This window comes from Lepidochelys kempii, chromosome 2, assembly GCF_965140265.1.
Source record: "Lepidochelys kempii isolate rLepKem1 chromosome 2, rLepKem1.hap2, whole genome shotgun sequence".
Classification (NCBI taxonomy): domain Eukaryota; kingdom Metazoa; phylum Chordata; order Testudines; family Cheloniidae; genus Lepidochelys; species Lepidochelys kempii.
This window is the reverse complement of record NC_133257.1, coordinates 168,059,821-168,078,441: the sequence shown is the minus strand read 5'-3', so window position 1 is coordinate 168,078,441 and position 18,621 is coordinate 168,059,821. Positions and strand designations below refer to the sequence as shown.

Genomic DNA, 18,621 nt, shown 5'->3' with positions numbered 1-18,621 from the left:
AATTGGCTGAAGTGCTAAACCAGCTTTTGACAGCAGTAACCTCTTCTGCAGGTGCAGATCATTTTTTCCCCCATGTCAACTAGTTCAGTTCAATGACTAAATTATTCAGAATTGAGAAAACAATTGAGAATTAAAAATGCAGGAAAGCTTGTTTACCTCTTCCAGTACAGGAATAAAAGCAAGCTGTGAAAAGATGAGATTTACTAATTCTAAAATCTTGAAGGAATGGTAACAAGAAACAATCAGTTCAATTTACTAACTACACATAATACTTCCTTTGTTCAATAAATCAATCAGTTTTAAATGTAAAACTTGTTTTGGACAAGCTTTCTTCTTATGTCCATCTCATTTATGCTAGTTTTATTTAATTAATTATAAAATGCTGTTTCTGTGAATTTTGTCCTCAGATCTTGGTCAATAAAAAGACATGACAGAGCAACTTTCCGAAGGATAGGTTGTGCCAGTACGTCCAGTGTTCCATTTCCACATCAAGATTGGCTGTCTGGGAGAGATGGCTACCAAGGTAAAGGAAATGCTCAACATTTTCCAGAGGTTCACCACCTATGACAATTTGTGGGAGAAGGGGGACAATTTGTGCTGGCTAGGCTGGTGAAGCATCTTAGTCTTCCCAATGTTGAAGGAAAGTCCCAGACTATAATAGGCACCTGAGAAAAGATCTAGGGTGGATTGCAAGTCAGCCTCTGTGTGTGCAAGGAGAGCATGGTCCTCTACATACTGAAGGTCAGTAACAATCCTGGTGACCTTAGTTTTTAAAGTGAAGACACCGCAGGTTGAAGAGCTAGCCGCTCATGTGACAATCCCAATTCTAGAAGAAAGGCAGTCATGAATAAGAATCAAGCTCACGACAAGACAGATGGAAAAAAGGGTTGGGGCAATAAAGCAGCCCTGCTTGACATCAGTACGGATGGTGAATGGTCACAGGGGACGGTGGCGATCATCCCATCATGAAGTAGCCTGAGAATGCGACTGAAATTCAATGGACAACTGAACCTAGAGAGCACCTTCCTTAACGCTTCATGATTGATGGAATCAAAGTCCTTCGTTAGGTCAATACATGCCATAAGCAATGGCTATACATCTTTGCTACACTTCTCTTGGATCTGTCCTGCAACAAAAAAAATTCACACTGGTGGTGCCCAAAGACAGTCTGAAACCACACTGGGATTCAAGAAGGATGTCTTCTGCAAAACGGAGGAGATGGTTCAAAAGGATCTGAGCAAGGATCTTCCTGGAGACAAGGGCAATATTTCAGTAATTCCCACACACTGACTTGTCCCCTTTCTTAAAAATGGGCACAATATTGGCACTCTTTAGGTCAGGCAGAATTTCCTCATTAACCCAAATTCTAACAAGAAGTTGATTACGTTTTTGCATAAAACTTTGAAGACCACCTCCAGGATACCATCTGAGCCTGGCGCCTTGTTTCTAATGAGTGATGGCACGTCAAACTTCCTCGGAAGATGGTGGGTCAACAAGAGGGTCTATTACTGGATGCTGAGGAATGGACTCGAAGGTGGCAGCTGAGACTTCAGATTCGCAGTTCAATAGAATCTCAAAATGCTTCTTCCAACGTTGCTTGGGGACTATACTGGGTGGAGAAGGGTGGAGCTGTCCTGGAATCGCAGAGCGGTTGTGCCGTTTGAACTTGGCCTGTAGATGGCTTTTGTTGCTTGAAAAAAAGATTCTCAAGTCATGATGATCAGAGCAGCTCTGGATCTCCATGGCCTTTGCTTGCCACCACTGATTCTTGATGTCACGCAGCCTCCTTTGAACTACAGCTTTAAAACTGGTAAGTTTCTCGTTTTTGCTGGTTAGGGGATTCATTTTGCCAAGTGCAAAGTGTGCTTCTCTTCTGATGAAAAAATACTAGGATTTCCTCATTCTCATTAAATGAATCCTGATGGCAGTGAGTGGAGTATCCACATCAATTCAGCACATGCCTTGTGAATAATGGTCTTGAACTCCTCCCAACATGGTTGGATGTCACTGATGTTGTCAGGAGGGCCAGAGAGCCTCGCCACCGAGGCGCTGCTGAAGAGTCTCGCAACTAGCATGATTCTGAAATACCCTGATGTTAAATTTCTTCTGCATTCGTCTACAGCAGTGGTTCTCAACCAGGGGTCCAAGGTCCACTGGGGGTGCCACGAGCAGGTTTCAGGGGTCCACCAAAATAAACCAGAGAGCCAAGCATTAGACTTGCTGGGGCCCAGGACAAAAAAGCCGAAACCTGAGCCCCACCTAGGGCTGAAAGCCAAAACCAGAGCAACTTAGCTTCACGAGGCCCCTTTTGGTGTGGGGCCCTGGGCAATTGCCATGCTGGCTATCCCCTAACGCCAACCCTGACTTTTAATCTACTGGATATGCAGAAAAACAGTTGTGGCACTAAATTTTTTTAGATGTTGGTTGGGCCCCAGAAAGAAAAAGGTTAAGAACCCCAGGTTTACAGTGTTGTTGTGCAAGCTGCATGTTCATGATTGATCTGACCAAGTAATCATCTGTACCTCTCATAGCTTGTGTAATATGGACATCAGTATGATCACAGGCTCTGACGATGATGTAGTCAAGAAGATGCTAGTGTTCAGAACATGGGTGTTTCCAAGTGATCTTATATTTGTCCCTCTGTCTAAAGATGGTATTGTGATAAGCAAATCATGCTCCACACATCAGCTGAGCAGAAGAATGCTGTTAGAGTTAACTTTCCCCACTCCTTCTTTCCCAATGCTGCCTCTCCAGAGCTTGGGCTGTCACCCAACTCTTCCACTGAAGTCACCCATGGGGATAAGCTTGTCTTCCTTGGCTGTGGCAATGAGGATAGCATCAAGAGCATACTAGAACTGCTCCTTGTTGTCTTCATTATTATCAAGTATGGGAGCACACATACTGATACCCATGGTATACTGGTTGTTACTCAGCTTGACGAAGAGTCAGGAGATGTTTGTTAATACCCAGAGGGAGTTCTAAAAACTGGCTAGCAATCCTGTTCTTGGTGGCAAAACCAACCCCAAGAATTTCAGATGGCTTTCCTTTCCGTAAAGAAGTTATAGCCACTTCCATCTTCTTTCAGTTGGCCTTCATCTGCCTGACGTGTCTCATTTAGGGCAGCATTACTGATGACATATCTTGCAAGTTCTCTAGCTATTATGACAATTCCTTTAGGACAGTCACTGTTTGGGGAATCCATGAGAGTGCGAACATTCTAAGCAGCAAACTTTATTACTTTGTGTGTTCTGACCGTAGATAGAGTGATTACGTTGGTCATGGCCATCCAGACAGGGTAGGGGTGGGAGTCTGAGACAGCTTATGTTCAGGGCACCTTTTCTAGGCCCTTCCCCATTCAGGATGAGCAGAGGGGATCCTAAAAAGGACTGCTCAGTCGTGGCTGCAGCTGCCGAATTGCGCTTATGTCTCACAAGCCCGAGCGCAAGATGACCAACATGCAGCCACCGCCCGTGTGTAGAATGATCCCAGAGATCGCTGTCCTCACCACCACTCATCCATCAGCACAGACTTTGTTAGTAGGAGATGTTAACACCCTTGGCAAAGGCCTACGTGTGAAATCTTAATATGGGGAAGCTGGTGTGTAGGCAGCAATCTCACAAAACTTGAGAGGAAGGAGCACTGAACCCAGTGGCAGGGAAGTCCGAGACAACCAGAGGTCTCCTTCCTCCTGCCGCCCTCATCCATCGTCACAACCACAGAGAAATAACAAGTCCTCAAATAAATCTGTTCTACTTATGGGGTCTTGAGAAGTATGGACCCCACTTCATCTGGAATCTCACCTCAGAGCTGTTCGCCAAGGGTGGCCCTACCAGGAGTACAAGACTCAGGACAACATACTTCTGAGGGTCATTGAGAAACACAAGCCACTCCACCACAACAAGGTATGCGTTCAAGGAGAGGAGCTTATATTCTAAGAACCTACAGAATAGGACTATGTCATATGAAATACACCCAGGGCTTACAACATGATGTAATAAAGGCCATATACTACAGCAACTGATTCTGTTTGAAGTACTATCGTTTTGTTATACAGGTGTATCACTTCATATAAAGTAATACTGAAAAACTGGAGAAGATAACTGAAAATTATGGCAGTGATTCTATCAACTCCTTCATTCAATTAGCACAAGCACACCTCCTGTTACAGTTTCACAGATTTACAATTGGAAGATACTGCTAGATCCTCAAGATGCAGCAATGGTCAATTGTGCATTTTCCCCATCCGTACTTTACTCTTGGGGGAATTCCACACCACTACACGTGCACAGAATTCATGTCCCCCCCAGATTTCTTTTGCTTCCCTGTCAGGAAGTCATTTTTCTGCGGGGAAGCAAGGGAAGCTCCAAAAGCAGTCGCGCACCACTCCCTAGCTGCACAGGTACATCATTTCAGGCAGCCAGCAGAGAGGTAAATCACTTCAGGGCTTGTGACGCCCCAGCCAGTGGTTTCTACCCCTGAGCTGGGATCAGCTGCTAGTCCCAGCTGGGCTGGAGGCAGAAGAGGACGGGACTTCCTCTTCCTTCCAAGGAGTGGCTGGGGCTGTGTCAGACACACGCCCAGAAACCTCCCCCAGCTGCAGGAAGCTCAGCATCCTTCCCTGCTTCCTGCCCCCATCGCTCCTCAGCTGTGGGGGGAGGGGCAGCTGTGAGGGGAGCTGCTCCCCTATCCACCCAACTACCGTGCATACAGACCTCCCATACCCACACACCTCTGCCAAGCCTTCCCCAGTACATCCAGAATTCCTCTAGCCCTCTATACCTGAACCCCAACTCACTGAAACTCAACCCCTGCATCTGGAGCCCCCCTGCACCCAGACCACTGATCTCCCTGCACTCAACCCCCACCCTGATGCCCCACCCCCTGCACCACCCTGAGTCATCACATTCAGACCCCCATGACTGCACATAGATGCCCACTCCACCGAGCCCCACACCCTCCTCAGCACCCAGATCCTCACCCTGAGACTCTGGAACCCAGACCCGTCCGCTGAACCCCAACCACCATCACCTGAAAGCCCCTACAGAGTCCCATTGCCCCAGCACCTGAAACCCCCCCGCAACAAGCCTCCGTGCATCCAGATCCCCCACACTTAGACTCCCCACTAAGCTGCCTGCACCCAGATTGTCCCACACAGAATCCTCTCACCCCACACTTGGATCCCCCCACATTGAACCCCTCCAAACTTGGATCCTGCCTAGTTGAGGCTGCCTGCCCCACACCTGGTGCACCTGGTGCAGAGGGGCAGGGTGTTTCCAAGGCAGGCCTTGTGCTGTGTCAGGGTTGTGTGTAGCCTCACCATTGAGTCTGTGTCCAAAGGGTGGAGGTGCTGCAGGGTGATCTCCCACCTTCGTGCAGCCAGTGGTCTGTGCTTCCTACTGCTATGCTGGAGTCTCTGCATTTATTTATTGACAAATAAAACCTTAAAATTCTGCAGAATACTGTACACAGAATATTAATTTTTGGTGCAGAATTTTTAATGTTTTGGCACAGAATGCCCTCAGAAGTAGTATTTGATGTGATAATGTGGCGTGTTGTTGCTTGATGCCTCCATATCATAGTGATTGACACAGCTAAAATAAATAGACAGGCAGGCAATGATGTACATAGTTTAGTTTTAAGACAAAAAGTGTGGGGCAAGACCTATCTTTTTGGGGAACTCCAAGTAGGAGAACAATAAGAGTGGCCAGGTAAGACTTTTTCTGTCTCTCCTCACCCAGAAAAAGGGTAAATTATGACTTTTACTTTTGAACATGAAATTCCACAAACCACAGCAATGAGTGATATTCCCAGGCCCCCAGGAGGCTCTCCTGCAGGACTCTGGGGTGGGTGGAGAAACTGTCCCTTGATGATATCCACTTTCCCCCTCCTCTAACACTGAGTCTATGTCAGGATGCAGAAAAGAGGGGGAATTTTCCTGCTTGAAGAGGGTCTGGTACATCTGCAACAGATCCCCTGACAAGAGGTGTGGGGGAGAAGCAGAGCCTACTGCAGGATTCCTAAATATCTTTATCAAAAGAGGACACAGTGGCTCTCAGATTAAATCTGGTGTTGCAAGCTCCATATTGGATTCAGTTGACCAGGATGAGACCAAGTTCCTTAAGACAGTTATGCAAGTCATTAAGCCATTTTGGTGAGCAGTCCTTTACAGCGGAGAAATCTCTGTATCAATGGTGCTAGACTGAGTCAGCAATAGAAGTCTGAGGTGGTGCTTCCCAATCCTTGCGAGTTTAGTTGGAGAAGATGAAGCACATCAATTACATCTGGGCTGTGACCCTCTTCTAGGCACCAGAGACTCTGAATATAGGCATCTGTAACAGACAACACAGCTTTGCATGAACCACAAGGCTTTTGAAGCTGGTTTTCTTTCATGACTGAATCATCAAAATGTGGAATTGATGGATCCAAGAAAGAGGGGGGAAAATCAACCTAACAGAACTGATATTGAAAGGGGAAGCAGCCCCAGTCAGCTGTGCTCTGAAGACACCCACAACAACACGACCAGCAGAAAAGAAAAGTGGGGATTTTCTGTTTTTAAGGAAAAAAAGGCTGGTGAACAAGCTAGTGAATTATATACTAAGACTATCATGAAAAGGAGCAAAGAAAGGAGAAAACCAACAAGGGAAGGCAATTGCACCCTAGGCAATTTATTCCAGTGCTTAACTACCCTGACAGTTAGGAAGTTTTTCCTAATGTCCAATTTAAACCTTCCTTGCTGCAATTTAAGACATTAAGACATACTGAGTGTGCTCTGAACTCTTGTACCTAGATAGTCAGAAAGATGTGTGGTTGTGCCCACTTCCCACTTTACAACCTCAGAATCCTGTGCAAGGGAAAACAGTTGCTGGGTGAGTGGCCCTAACAGATACTGTTTTGCCGAAGGTCTTGCACTGAAAAGAACCCGTACCCAGGAATGGAAATCAATTTGGACACCACCAAAACAGGTAAGGCTGGGTTACACAGAGCAGCAGTAGAGTTCTAAGTTCAAAATGACAAAATGACATAAGAGCAATTAGGTAGCCTGGCTCCTTTATGTTGCTCTTGACTCCTTTTAGCCTCTTTGCATCTTGGTTGGTAGGGTCAGAACGCTGTCTTTTAGGATTTCTACTGCAGTTTATAGAAAGAAAAAAAAGATGCACCGCAAATCCAGAATAAGATTTAAGATTAGCAATCTATGGTCTGAGACAGACTGTTGTGCTGGAAACTAGAAGATCTAGTGACATTTGAAAGGGGTTTTATTTGTTTGTTTCTTGAACCTTGAAATTTAGGGAGGAAAAAAACTGTAATTAGTAAAACATTTATGGAAATTTTGGGGCTCTGTTAGAAGAATTTCAGAGGAAAAAGGAAGGTCAGATCAAACCTGCAGACCCATTATAGTAATGGTCATAGCCATACACATTAGGACTTAGTTGGCATACTGCCATTTCAACTTCCTTTAAAACTCCATCCTTTTACCTCAATGAAACGCATGATGAAATATTGCAGTCGACGGTCACTGAAATTCCCTATGACAGGTTTCAGAGTAACAGCTGTGTTAGTCTGTATTCGCAAAAAGAAAAGGAGTACTTGTGGCACCTTAGAGACTAACCAATTTATTTGAGCATAAGCTTTCGTGAGCTACAGCTCACTTCATTGGATGCATACTGTGGAAAGTACAAAAGATCTTTTTATACACACAAACCATGAAAAAATGGGTGATTATCACTACAAAAGGTTTTCACTCCCCCGACCCCACTCTCCTGCTGGTAATAGCTTATCTAAAGTGATCACTCTCCTTACAATGTGTATGATAATCAAGGTGGGCCATTTCCAGCACAAATCCAGGGTTTAACAAGAACGTCTGAGGAGGGAGGGCGGGGCGGGGTAGAAAAAAACAAGGGGAAATAGGTTACCTTGCATAATGACTTAGCCACTCCCAGTCTCTATTCAAGCCTAAGTTAATTGTATCCAATTTGCAAATGAATTCCAATTCAGCAGTCTCTCTCTGGAGTCTGGATTTGAAGTTTTTCTGTTGTAATATCGCAACTTTCATGTCTGTAATCGCGTGACCAGAGAGATTGATTACCAGCAGGAGAGTGGGGTGGGGGGAGAAAAAACCTTTTGTAGTGATAATCACCCATTTTTTCATGGTTTGTGTGTATAAAAACGTCTTCTGTACTTTCCACAGTATGCATCCGATTAATTGAGCTGTAGCTCACGAAAGCTTATGCTCAAATAAATTGGTTAGTCTCTAAGGTGCCACAAGTACTCCTGTTCTTTTTAAAATTCCCTAGTAGAAGCATTTACAGCTATTACATAAATCTAATAAGATTGGATATCCAATTTTCTTGCACTTGTTTTGAAAATTTCAGCATTATTCCTCAGTGTTTATGTAAAGAAACTTGAGTGTAAGCCAAGAACCTTCGCACTGAACTAGAATTATTCAGTTTTATTTTATTTTCTAATGTACACTAAGAAAAAAGCCTTCTTGTACCTCAACAGGAGGATCATTTTAGTGGAATTAAGATTTTTTTAATGTTATAATTACCTGTTTGACAAGCTATAGCAGATCAATTCCTGAGTGAGTCATATCTGAGTCACTATTAGGCACAGGAGGCTTACTCTGAAGCAAAAAGTAGGTTGTTGACAATTTTCTTTCATTCCAGTTTGTTTCTTGAAAGTACCTCAGGACATTGAAATAATGTCAGATGTTTCTAAATCTGACTTCCTATGTGACATGGAACCATTTACACTTTTCTTAGATGTCTTTTGTTGTTCTGCTTAATCAGTGGATCTATGAAAACATTATGTGCCTGCACATATGATAGATGTGCCCAATATTTAAGACATTTTGGAAAGCCACTGGAGCCTCCATAAGGAAGATAAGCAGTCAACTGTTAGGTAACCCCTTAGTATTTTTATTAAATGGTCCTGAAAACTCTGAGTTTTATAAAAGCCATAAAGAACGGATCTCTCATCTCCTAGTTGCAGTTAGAATTAACATCAGCAAGGTGGTAGAAGAGGAATGATTCCTGTAAAACTGGTTATCAAGAAGTGTGAGAAATTCTGGTACAAGAAAAACTAAATCAAGTCAGTGTTCTACAGGGGAGAAGGAAAAACTATAATTGCTGGTGGAACTTTTTGGAGTCTGTTGAAGAGGGTCATTGCCCACCACCAAGAAAAAAATGGTTATTTACCTTTCGTAACTGTTGTTCTTCGAGATGTGTTGCTCATGTCCATTCCATTCTAGAGTGTGTGTGTCCCCCACATGCAGTCATTGTAGATTTTTGCCTTACCGGTATCTGTAGGGCCTTTTGTGGCGCCCTCTGGAGTGCCACACTGATGCATCAGTATATTAGGCGTCGCTGGCCCTACTCTCTCTCAGTTCCTTCTTGCCAGCAACTCCGACAGAGGGGCAGAAGAGTGGGTAATGGATGGATATGAGAACACATCTCGAAGAACAAGTGATGAAAGGTAGGTTACCGTTTTTTCTTTGAGTGCTTGCTTATGTCAATTGCATTCTGGGTGACCCACAAGCAGTTTTCCTAGAGGCGAGCTCGGAGTTCAGACTCGTGCGGCTTGCAACACTGCTCTACCGAAGCCAGCATTGTCTCGGGTCTGCTGGATAAGTACATAATGCAACGTAAATGTGTGGCTAGACGACCAGGTAGTGGGTGCAGAAGACAGTCCAAGATCACCTGCAGCGAGGCCTGTTAGGCCCGAATACCTTAGTCCAAGGTCCAGCTAGTGAACCTTTTCCATTTGGCCAGGTAAATCGTTCTAGTGGAGGGCTTTCTTTTACCCAACAAAACCTGTTGGGCACAGGCCGAGCATTCCTGTTCTTCTGCATTCAGCCATGCAGTAGCCAGGCTGTCAAGTGCAGTACCGCCAAGTTCGGGTGTAGAAGGCTGCCATGATTCTGGGACAGCAGATCCAGCCAGAAGGGCAGCTGCAGTGAAGCGGCCACCAAAAAGTACAGCAGCATCCCAAACCAATGCTGGCAAGGCCAAGACAGGGCTATCAGGGTAACCTTCACCTTGTCTTGTTTGATCTTCATGAGGACTCTGTGGGTGGGAAGGCATACATCAGAACCACCGACCACGGGAACAAAAAAATTGTCCAACAGGGAGCCCCTGTCCATCCCCCGAAAAATCAAGCAGAACACACAGCACTTCCTGTTCTGATGGGACATGAACAAGTCCACCTTGGGAGTTCCCCTTCTCTGGAAGATCACACCCTCCTGATGGAGCAAGAGAAAAGAAGGTCCTGCTGAGGCAATCTGCTAACACATTCCTGGCCCTGGGAAGTTGCACGGTCACCAAATGAATGGCATGCTGCACACAGAAGCCCCAAAGGTGGAGAGCTTCTTGGCAAATGGCCGAAGACCTGGCTCTGCCCTGCTTGTTGATGTAATACAATCGCAACAGTATTGTCCATCAGGACTTGTACCACTTTGCTCTCCAGGTGGGGCAGGAAAACCTGGCAGACCAGGCGAATTGCTTAGAGCTCCCTGATGCCCATGTGGAGGAACTGATCTTCCCATGACCAGAGGCCTTGAGTGCTGAGCTCACCGAGGGGGCCTCCCTAGCCCAGGCCCAAGGCATTGGAAACCAGAGTCAGCTACGGAAATGGGGCCACAAAGAGAACTCCCTCCAACTCCGATCTGGGGTCAACCACCAATCCAGGGACAACCATATATGATCCGGCACCATGACTGCCCGGTCTAGACCGTGTCTGATGGGGACCGACGCCAACCATGCTTGCATTGGCCAGAAATGGAACTGAGCATGACGGACCATGTACAAACATGCTACCATGTGGCCTAACAATCTCAGGCAGGTGCGAGCGGTGGTGAGTAGATGGTACTTCACATGGGACATCAGGTCCAGCATTGCCTGGAAATGGACCTCTGGAAGGAAGACTCTGGCTCGTGTGATGTCAAGGACTGACCCATGAACTGTCTGCGTTGTACCAGCCTTAAGGTCGATTTCTTTTCATTTATTAACAGGCCCAGGTCGTGGAAGGTGGAACATACCAAATCGAGGCTCCTTTGTACCAGTTTCCGAGACCTACCCTTGATGAGCCAATCATCGAGATACAGGTAGACCTGGACACCTCGACGCCTCAGTTAAGCGGCCATTGGTGTCATATATTTTGTGAACACCCTCGGGCCAACAAGAGTACAAAGGGCAGTGACATGAATTGGAAATGGTGACAGCCCACTATAAAACAGAGGAACCGCCTGTGCCCTTGCAAGATGGACAAATGGAAATAAGCGTCCTTCAAGTCGAGGACAGTGTACCAGTCTCCCAGATCAAGGCAGGGGATGATGGAGGCCAGGGAGACCACCTGTGAAACCTCAACTTCTTGAGAGATTTGTTGAAGCGCCGCAGGTCCAGGATTGGCCTCAGGCGCCCTTTTGCTTTCAGGATTAGGAAATAATGGGGAGCAGAACCCTTTTCCTCTCATTTCCCAAAGAACCTCCTCTACTGCCTGCAGTTGCAGGAGGTTCTCAATCTCTTGAACGAGGAGTTGCTCGTGAGAAGGGTTCCCAAAGAGGGATGGCAAAAGGGGGAGAGGGCGAGAATTGTAGGATGTAGCCCAGAAATAATTTCTAGCACACAGAGGTCCAAGGTCACCCCATGACCAGGCCAAATGGTAGGGGCATAGGTGGTTGAGGAAAGTATGAGGCAAGTCCAGGAAGTTGACTGAGCTCTTGAGCACACCCTCAAAATGAGTGCCTTCTGGCCCCCCATGATGCTTCACCACGCTGGATTGCACAGGTGAGCAAGAGGAGGAAGGGTGGTGAAGACTAAAACTCATGTCTCTATCCCTTCTCCTTGCAGACCTCTAGGCTGCCAAGGCCTTGGAGGCGGGGGCGGATGGAACTGCTTCCTCACCGACTGCCAGGGGATGCAGACCCAGTGAGCGGAGGGTGGCCCAAGTGTCCTTTAGTCCATGCAACCCCACATCCATTTGCTCTGCAAAGAGTTCATTCCCATCAAATGGGAGGTCCTGGATGGAGGACTAAATCTCCTGGGACAGGCCCACGGTTTGAAACCAGGAACCACGGCGCCTCATGACCACTGCTGATGCAACCACCCTGCCAGTCAAATCAGCCACGTCCCATGCCATTTGGAGGGAGCATCTTACTGCAGCTGTACCCTCCTCAACTAGGGCCCTGAATTCTTGGGCTGAGTCCTGGAGCAGGGACTCCTTGAACTTATGGAGGGAGTCCCATAAGTTAAAGTTATATCTCCCCAAAAGACCCTGGTGGTTTGCCATCCTGAACTGAAGGCTGGCTGTTGAATAAATTTTCCTTCCAAAAAGGTCCAGGCTCTTGGCCTCCTTATTTTTGGGGTAGAACTTGTTTGCCCCGTCTATCTCTCTCATTGGCCACAGAGATGACCAGCAAGCCTAGAGGATACAAGTATTCAAAATCCTTAGCTGGGACAAAATACTTATTTTCAGCTCTCTTGAAGGTGTGTGGGATGGAAGACGGGGTTTGCCAGAGGACTTTGGCTATTTTCAAGACTCCATTATGCACTGATAGCACGACATGTGTGGGAGTAGATGCCAAGAGAACATTAAACAAAGTGTCCAACTGTTCCACCATCTCCTCCACCTCCAGGCTCAAGTTCGTGGCCACCTTTTGAAGCAGGGCCTGATGCTCTTTAAAGTCATCCGGCAGGATGACATGAGAGGACCCCACAAATGCCTCATCTGGGGCAGGGGAGCAAGTGCCCACACCAAAACCTCCTTCCCGCACTGGAGATGATTCCCCTACTGTAAATAAACTAAGAGCTCAAAAAAAAAAAAAGAGAACCGCTAACCACTTGCTAGGCAAGGAAAAAAGGCACTGTGACCAACCACCCTGGGCAGTAAGAAGGAAGTGAGAGGGCGTACGGCTGGCAGTACCGAATATACTGATGCATGACCGCGGCACTCCAGAGGGTGCCACAGACAACCCTACCACCACTAAGGCAAAAATCTCTGACGACTGTGCATGTGGCCATGCACACACCCTAGAATGGAACTGACATAAGCAAGCACTCGAACTACTTTTGAATAGTTAGGAAGAAACCCCTTCAAACAATAGTCAAAATTAAAACTCAAAATTAAGATACTGAAGCACGGAAAACAGGAGTATAAAGGAGAAAAATTTAACATGTAGAGTTTTGACAGGACAACATAATACATTTTAGTTATGAAACTTATTTAAGAAAAACAGAAGTTTGGACCCAAATATGAGATAATAAAAGACTAACCAACATCACCAACTGACAAGACAGAGGAAGAAGATGAAGAGTAGAAAAGAGTAGAAAAGCTTCAGCCACAATATGTGACCGATACCACAAAGCTGAAGAAAGTAGAACGTCCCATCAACACAGCTTTAGGGATTTCTATAGGCCAATTTATAATCATGTATTAGTGTATATACGAAGTTTATCTCTATTTTAGGTGTAAAACAAGTTGTTTTTTTTAACATAAATGATAAAGAATGGCTTTGTTAATAAACAAATTAAGGTAAAAAAGAAAACCTACATACCATAATCTGTTTATGGGGAAGACTTCAAAATGACAAGCCTGCCACAGAAATATATCCTGGCACTACGGGTGAACAAATCTCTTGCTTAAGCTAAAAGCCGATCATCATACAGATATTGTAAGTGTACTGAGTTGGGGGAGGGGAGACACTGACATTGATCTAAATCAGGTGTTGGTCACTACCAGCCAGTCTTATTAAATTTGATGACCTTATGGTCCTACTTGTATGACAAAACTTATGGTTCAGTGTAACTTCAAAGCAAAAAATAGTGATACCGTATTTAAAGACCACTGAAACTGTTAATAATAAACCCCCTTATATTCAAGTATTTTTTCATACTGTTCGTTACTTCTACTATATAAAGATGTGGAGCAGACATTTTGTCAGATACTAGACAAATATTTCCTTGAGAATATTTTGCAGTCAAATTTATAAAGGTGGTGTATTGCTTCTCCTTCTGTATCCCCCCAACAGCAGATAAAATAAAAATTTACAGGAGAGTAGAAACTTTTTTCCTCTGCAGTACAGTCCAACAACACACCTGCCTGTGCAAGGCAGATGACTTGTGAGTGTAGAGATAATGTAATATTCTTCCCCAAAGGGCATGAAAAGATGATTGGATCTTCTGCAAAAACAGGTCATCTGGGGGACAATTTATCAGTCTGGATTTGCAGCAGACCTGATCACACAAATAGCTGTTAATTTTGGCTTCTCTGAAATACAGAGTAAAAAAAAATTCAATGTTGACCACTGCAAATGATAACAAAAATGGTTCAGAACTACACAAAATAGTGGAAAGTAAAACAGAAATAGTTTAAAACTGTCCAATTATTTGACAATATTAGAAGAATTTAAAACTCTTAAATATTATTAAATAGTAAAACCTACTCTATAGTAGTGCATTGTTGCCTTCTTATATCCTTGGAAGTATCAGCATAGGAATGTCAGATAACCACTGATTTAATCTGCCCCGTATCCACTGTTTGGGCCTGATTCTTTCAATTATACTTTGCTTTAAAAATCAAATGAGTGTCTCCAGAATTATATTAGTCTAACTCAGATCAGATTCTGGCCCTCGTGTGTAGCTATATTCAGCTGCCCCTTCATGCCTCCTATGCAGATAGGAGGAGGGGGCACTGCTGAGCAAATTTATGCTCCAGCAAACCTTGACTGTTGCATGGTTCCTTGTCATAACAATGCTCTATCACAAAGTCTGGAAGAGAAAAGCAGACGGGAAGAAGGATGGGTAGTGGAAACCCATAGGGATACACATCTCAAAGAACTCCAGTTATTGCACAAGATAAGTAACCTCTCCTTCTTTGAGTAGTGTCCCTATGGGTATTCCATTTTAGGTGATTCCTGAGAAGTATCCTCATAAGGAGAACGGAGTCCAATACTGAAAACAGTGAACAGCACTGCCAACTGAAACATCTGATTTAGAGGCATGAACCAGAGCATGGTTAGGAGAAAGCATATACTGAAGTTTAAGTTGCAGCTCTGCAAGTTTCAGCAACTGGAAAAATCTTGAGTAGTGGGCTAACCCTCTAGAAGGAAGCTGAATATTGGCAGAATCATAACTAAATAATCCATCCAGAGACCAATCTTGAGTCTCTGGGTGGAGACTGTAGAGCCCTTGGATTTGTTTGCAATTGAAAGTCTGGGAGAGTTGTTCAGAAAGCCTTCTATCTGGACAGAACTACACCAAACACCTTCCTGACATCCAAAGTATAAAAGGCAGATTCCTGCCTCATCTGTTGTGGTTTCAGGGGAAAAAAATGAAAGGTGAATGATGTATCTAATTCAAAAGACACTTTAGGCAGAAACCTGGGATGTTGTCACAACAATATCTTTTCCTTAAAAGACACTGTAAAAGCAGGGTCTGCATTGAAGGCCCAAGCGCTCTGTGCCTCTGGGCAGATGTGATGGCCATCAACAAAGCTGTTTTCATGAATAGGTGGAGCAGTGAACATGGAGCAATGGCTAAAAGGAGCATTTCAAAAGGCAAGTAAAAACAAAATTCAAGTTCTATACCAGGGTAGGTTCCCTAGTCTGTCAAAGTTTCATCAGTCCTCTAAGGAATCTTGACACTGCTGGATAAGCAAATATACAAACTTTCCACAGCTGAGTGAAAAGCTGTTACAGCCACCAACTGAACCTTGACAGAACTCATAGCAAGACCTGATATTTTAATTCCAACAGGTAACTCCAGAATAATGGAAAGAAAAACTTGAACAGGAAAGACTAATCAACAGATACACCAGTGGTGTAATCTCTTCCATTTCTGAAGTATTTCATGTAGATGTCTCTTTTCTATTTAACAGTACCCCTGTTGAGCAGGAGGGATCTATCCCCAAGAACAGTTGAGGAATCATACCAGGAGTCACAGTACTTTGAGGTTGGGGCGAAGAATCTGATCGGCATTCTAAGACAACAGATGCCAACTGACAGTCTCAGTGGTGGACAAGAAGCAAGTCAAATAAGATAAGGATACCAAACCTGTCTCAGCCAAGTCAGTGTAATTAAAAATGACTTTGGCCCTGTCCTGTTCGATCTTATTCCACACCTTCAAACGTAAAGGTGAAATAAGGAAGGTACCCCCTAGTGATTAAAGGTCTCATCCCCCTCTAGAGCAAAGTTCCTTGAAATTTGTGTTGGCGGCAGTTGAAAAGACGTTCAACTTCTGGAAATCCATACATTAAAACTATGATATTGAGTACTCATGAATCAAACTCCCATTTGTAATTTTGGGAGAAGAGCCTGCTGAAGTCATCAGCTGTGGTGTTCTATACACCCAGGAGGTAAGAAGCTAACTATCAGGTGACTATCTGGTTGGCTATGCAGAGAGTTTTATTGCTGCAGCAAAGTCCTGCCCTGTTGATTGATGTAGAATATGCAGGCCAAATAGTAGGTCATGATCTTGATGGATATGACTCTGATCAGAGGAAGGAAGTGAATGCAAGCGTTTCTCATTGCTCTAAGTTCTAAACGATTAACGTGAAGATGCTCTTGTGACAATTTGCCTTGGATTGTGTGTGACCCTGGATATGTTTCCCATCCCAAGAGGGATGTGTCTGATCTTAAAATGATGGTAAGAGGAGCTTGAACAAAAGAGAGTCTGGCACAGACCCTTTGGTCCTTCCACTAGTTGAGTGTTTGCAGAATGCAGGTGGGTACAGACACCTGTTTGTCCAGGCTGTGCTTGTTCGGTATACATACTTACACTGTCTTGGGCCATCCTTGAAGGCATCAGAGATGTAAGCTTGAACCTTCGTAAACCAACACTCCAGATATCACATGCTGCAGTAGTTGAAGACAATTCCTTAGTGAGGTTTGAGGGCTGAGTTGGATCTTTGAGATGAGATTCCTTAGGGTGAGAAATCTGTCAGGCGGTTGGTAAGCACTGCCCACCACCACATCCAAAAACCCCTACGAAATCTATCTACTGTACCGGTGTCAAAGCGGACTTCAAGGTTTAATTGGACTGTGTGTTCTCGCCACATGCATGGGTGCCAGAAGTTTTTCCCTCAGTGGTATCCAGAGGGGACCTGCTTGCACCCTCCGGAGTGGCGCACATATGTGCTGGTATAAGGAGCGCACCCAGCTCCCTCCCCGCTAGAACACCGACGGAGGAGAAGGAGGGTAGATCATTGAATGGACATGAGCAACACATCTCTAAGAACAGTTACGAAAGGTTAGTAACTGCTTTTTCTTCTTCGAGTGCTTGCTCATGTCCATTCCATGTTAGGTGACTGCCAAGCAGTATCTCTGGATGCAGGTAGGAGTTTATGGACGTGTCGATTGCAACACAGCTCTGCCAAAGCCAGCATCATCTCTGGCCTGCTGGGTGATGGCACAGTCCGTTGTGAAGGTATGTACTGACGACCACATTGCAGTCCTGCAGATGTCCTGTATAGGGACCTGCTCCAGGAAGGCTGTCAATGATGCCTGAGCTCTAATAGAATGGGCCATCAGTGGAGGCATAAGCTGTGCCATCTCATAGCAAGTATGGATGCAGGTGGTGATCCAAGGCAAGATCCTTTGAGAAGATGCCGGAAGGCCTTTCATCCAGTCAGCCATCGCGAAGAGTTGAGTTGATCTGCGGAAGGGCTTAGTACCCTTCAGACAGAAAGCCAGGGCATGCCTTATAGGGTTTGCAGACACCTCTCTTAGTTGGACGGGTGAGGCCTTGGACAGAACACCAGGACGAAGATGTCCTGGTTAACATGGAAGTGCAACACCACCTTTGGCAGGAAAGCAGGATGGGATGCAACTGAACTATATCCTTGTAGAACACCATGTACGGGGGCTCCAATGTAAGGGATTTAATCTCGGAGACTCACCTCGCTGAAGTGATAGCTACAAGGAAAGCGACCTTCCACAACAGGTGTGAAAGAGAGCAGGAGGCTAGAGGCTCAAAGGGAGGGCCAGTCAGCCTACAGAGGACTAGGTTGAGGTCCCATTGGGGAACCAGGTCCTGGACCGGTATAAAAAGTCTTTCAAGGTCATTCAGGAACCTGATTGTCATCTCATGGAAGAATGCTGATCTGCCTTGGCTGTGGAGACAGAAGACTGATATGGCCACCAGGTGCACCTTGATCAAAGAGAAGGCCAGGCCCTCGTGCCTTATTAAGTAAAGCAGGTAATCCAGAATGGACTGCAGAGGCGACCTGGTCAGGTTGATATTCCACTCCGACACCCAGCAGAAGAAGCACTTCCATTTTGCCAGGTAAGTCACTCTCATGGAGGGCTTTCTACTTTCCAAAAGAACCCGCTGGACAGGACTAGAGTAGGCCTAGCATGGAATGGACATGAGCAAGCACTCAAAGAAGAAATACTTTTTTCGCCACCTTCCCCAATTTTTTTTTTTTATAATTACATATAGTGTGATACAGGAGAGCCAGGGAGCAGTGGGAGAGTGCTAGAGTGGAAATATATAAACTCAAGGCTAATTAAGGCATGGTTCCCTGTAGACTAGGGAAGGTGGCTGCAGGTTAATTGGAGCACCTGCCATCAATTAAGGCCCTGTTAGGAACCTAATAAAACCCCCTGCTTCACGCAGACAGAGGAAGAGGAGA

At 45.2% G+C, this 18,621-nt stretch overlaps 1 protein-coding gene across 5 annotated transcripts in view; it reads right to left on the bottom strand.

Moving 5' to 3' along the window:
- ZPBP (zona pellucida binding protein) overlaps window positions 1–18,621 on the bottom strand; it is a 69,913-nt gene that overhangs the window by 37,040 nt on the left and 14,252 nt on the right. The window lies entirely within an intron of this gene.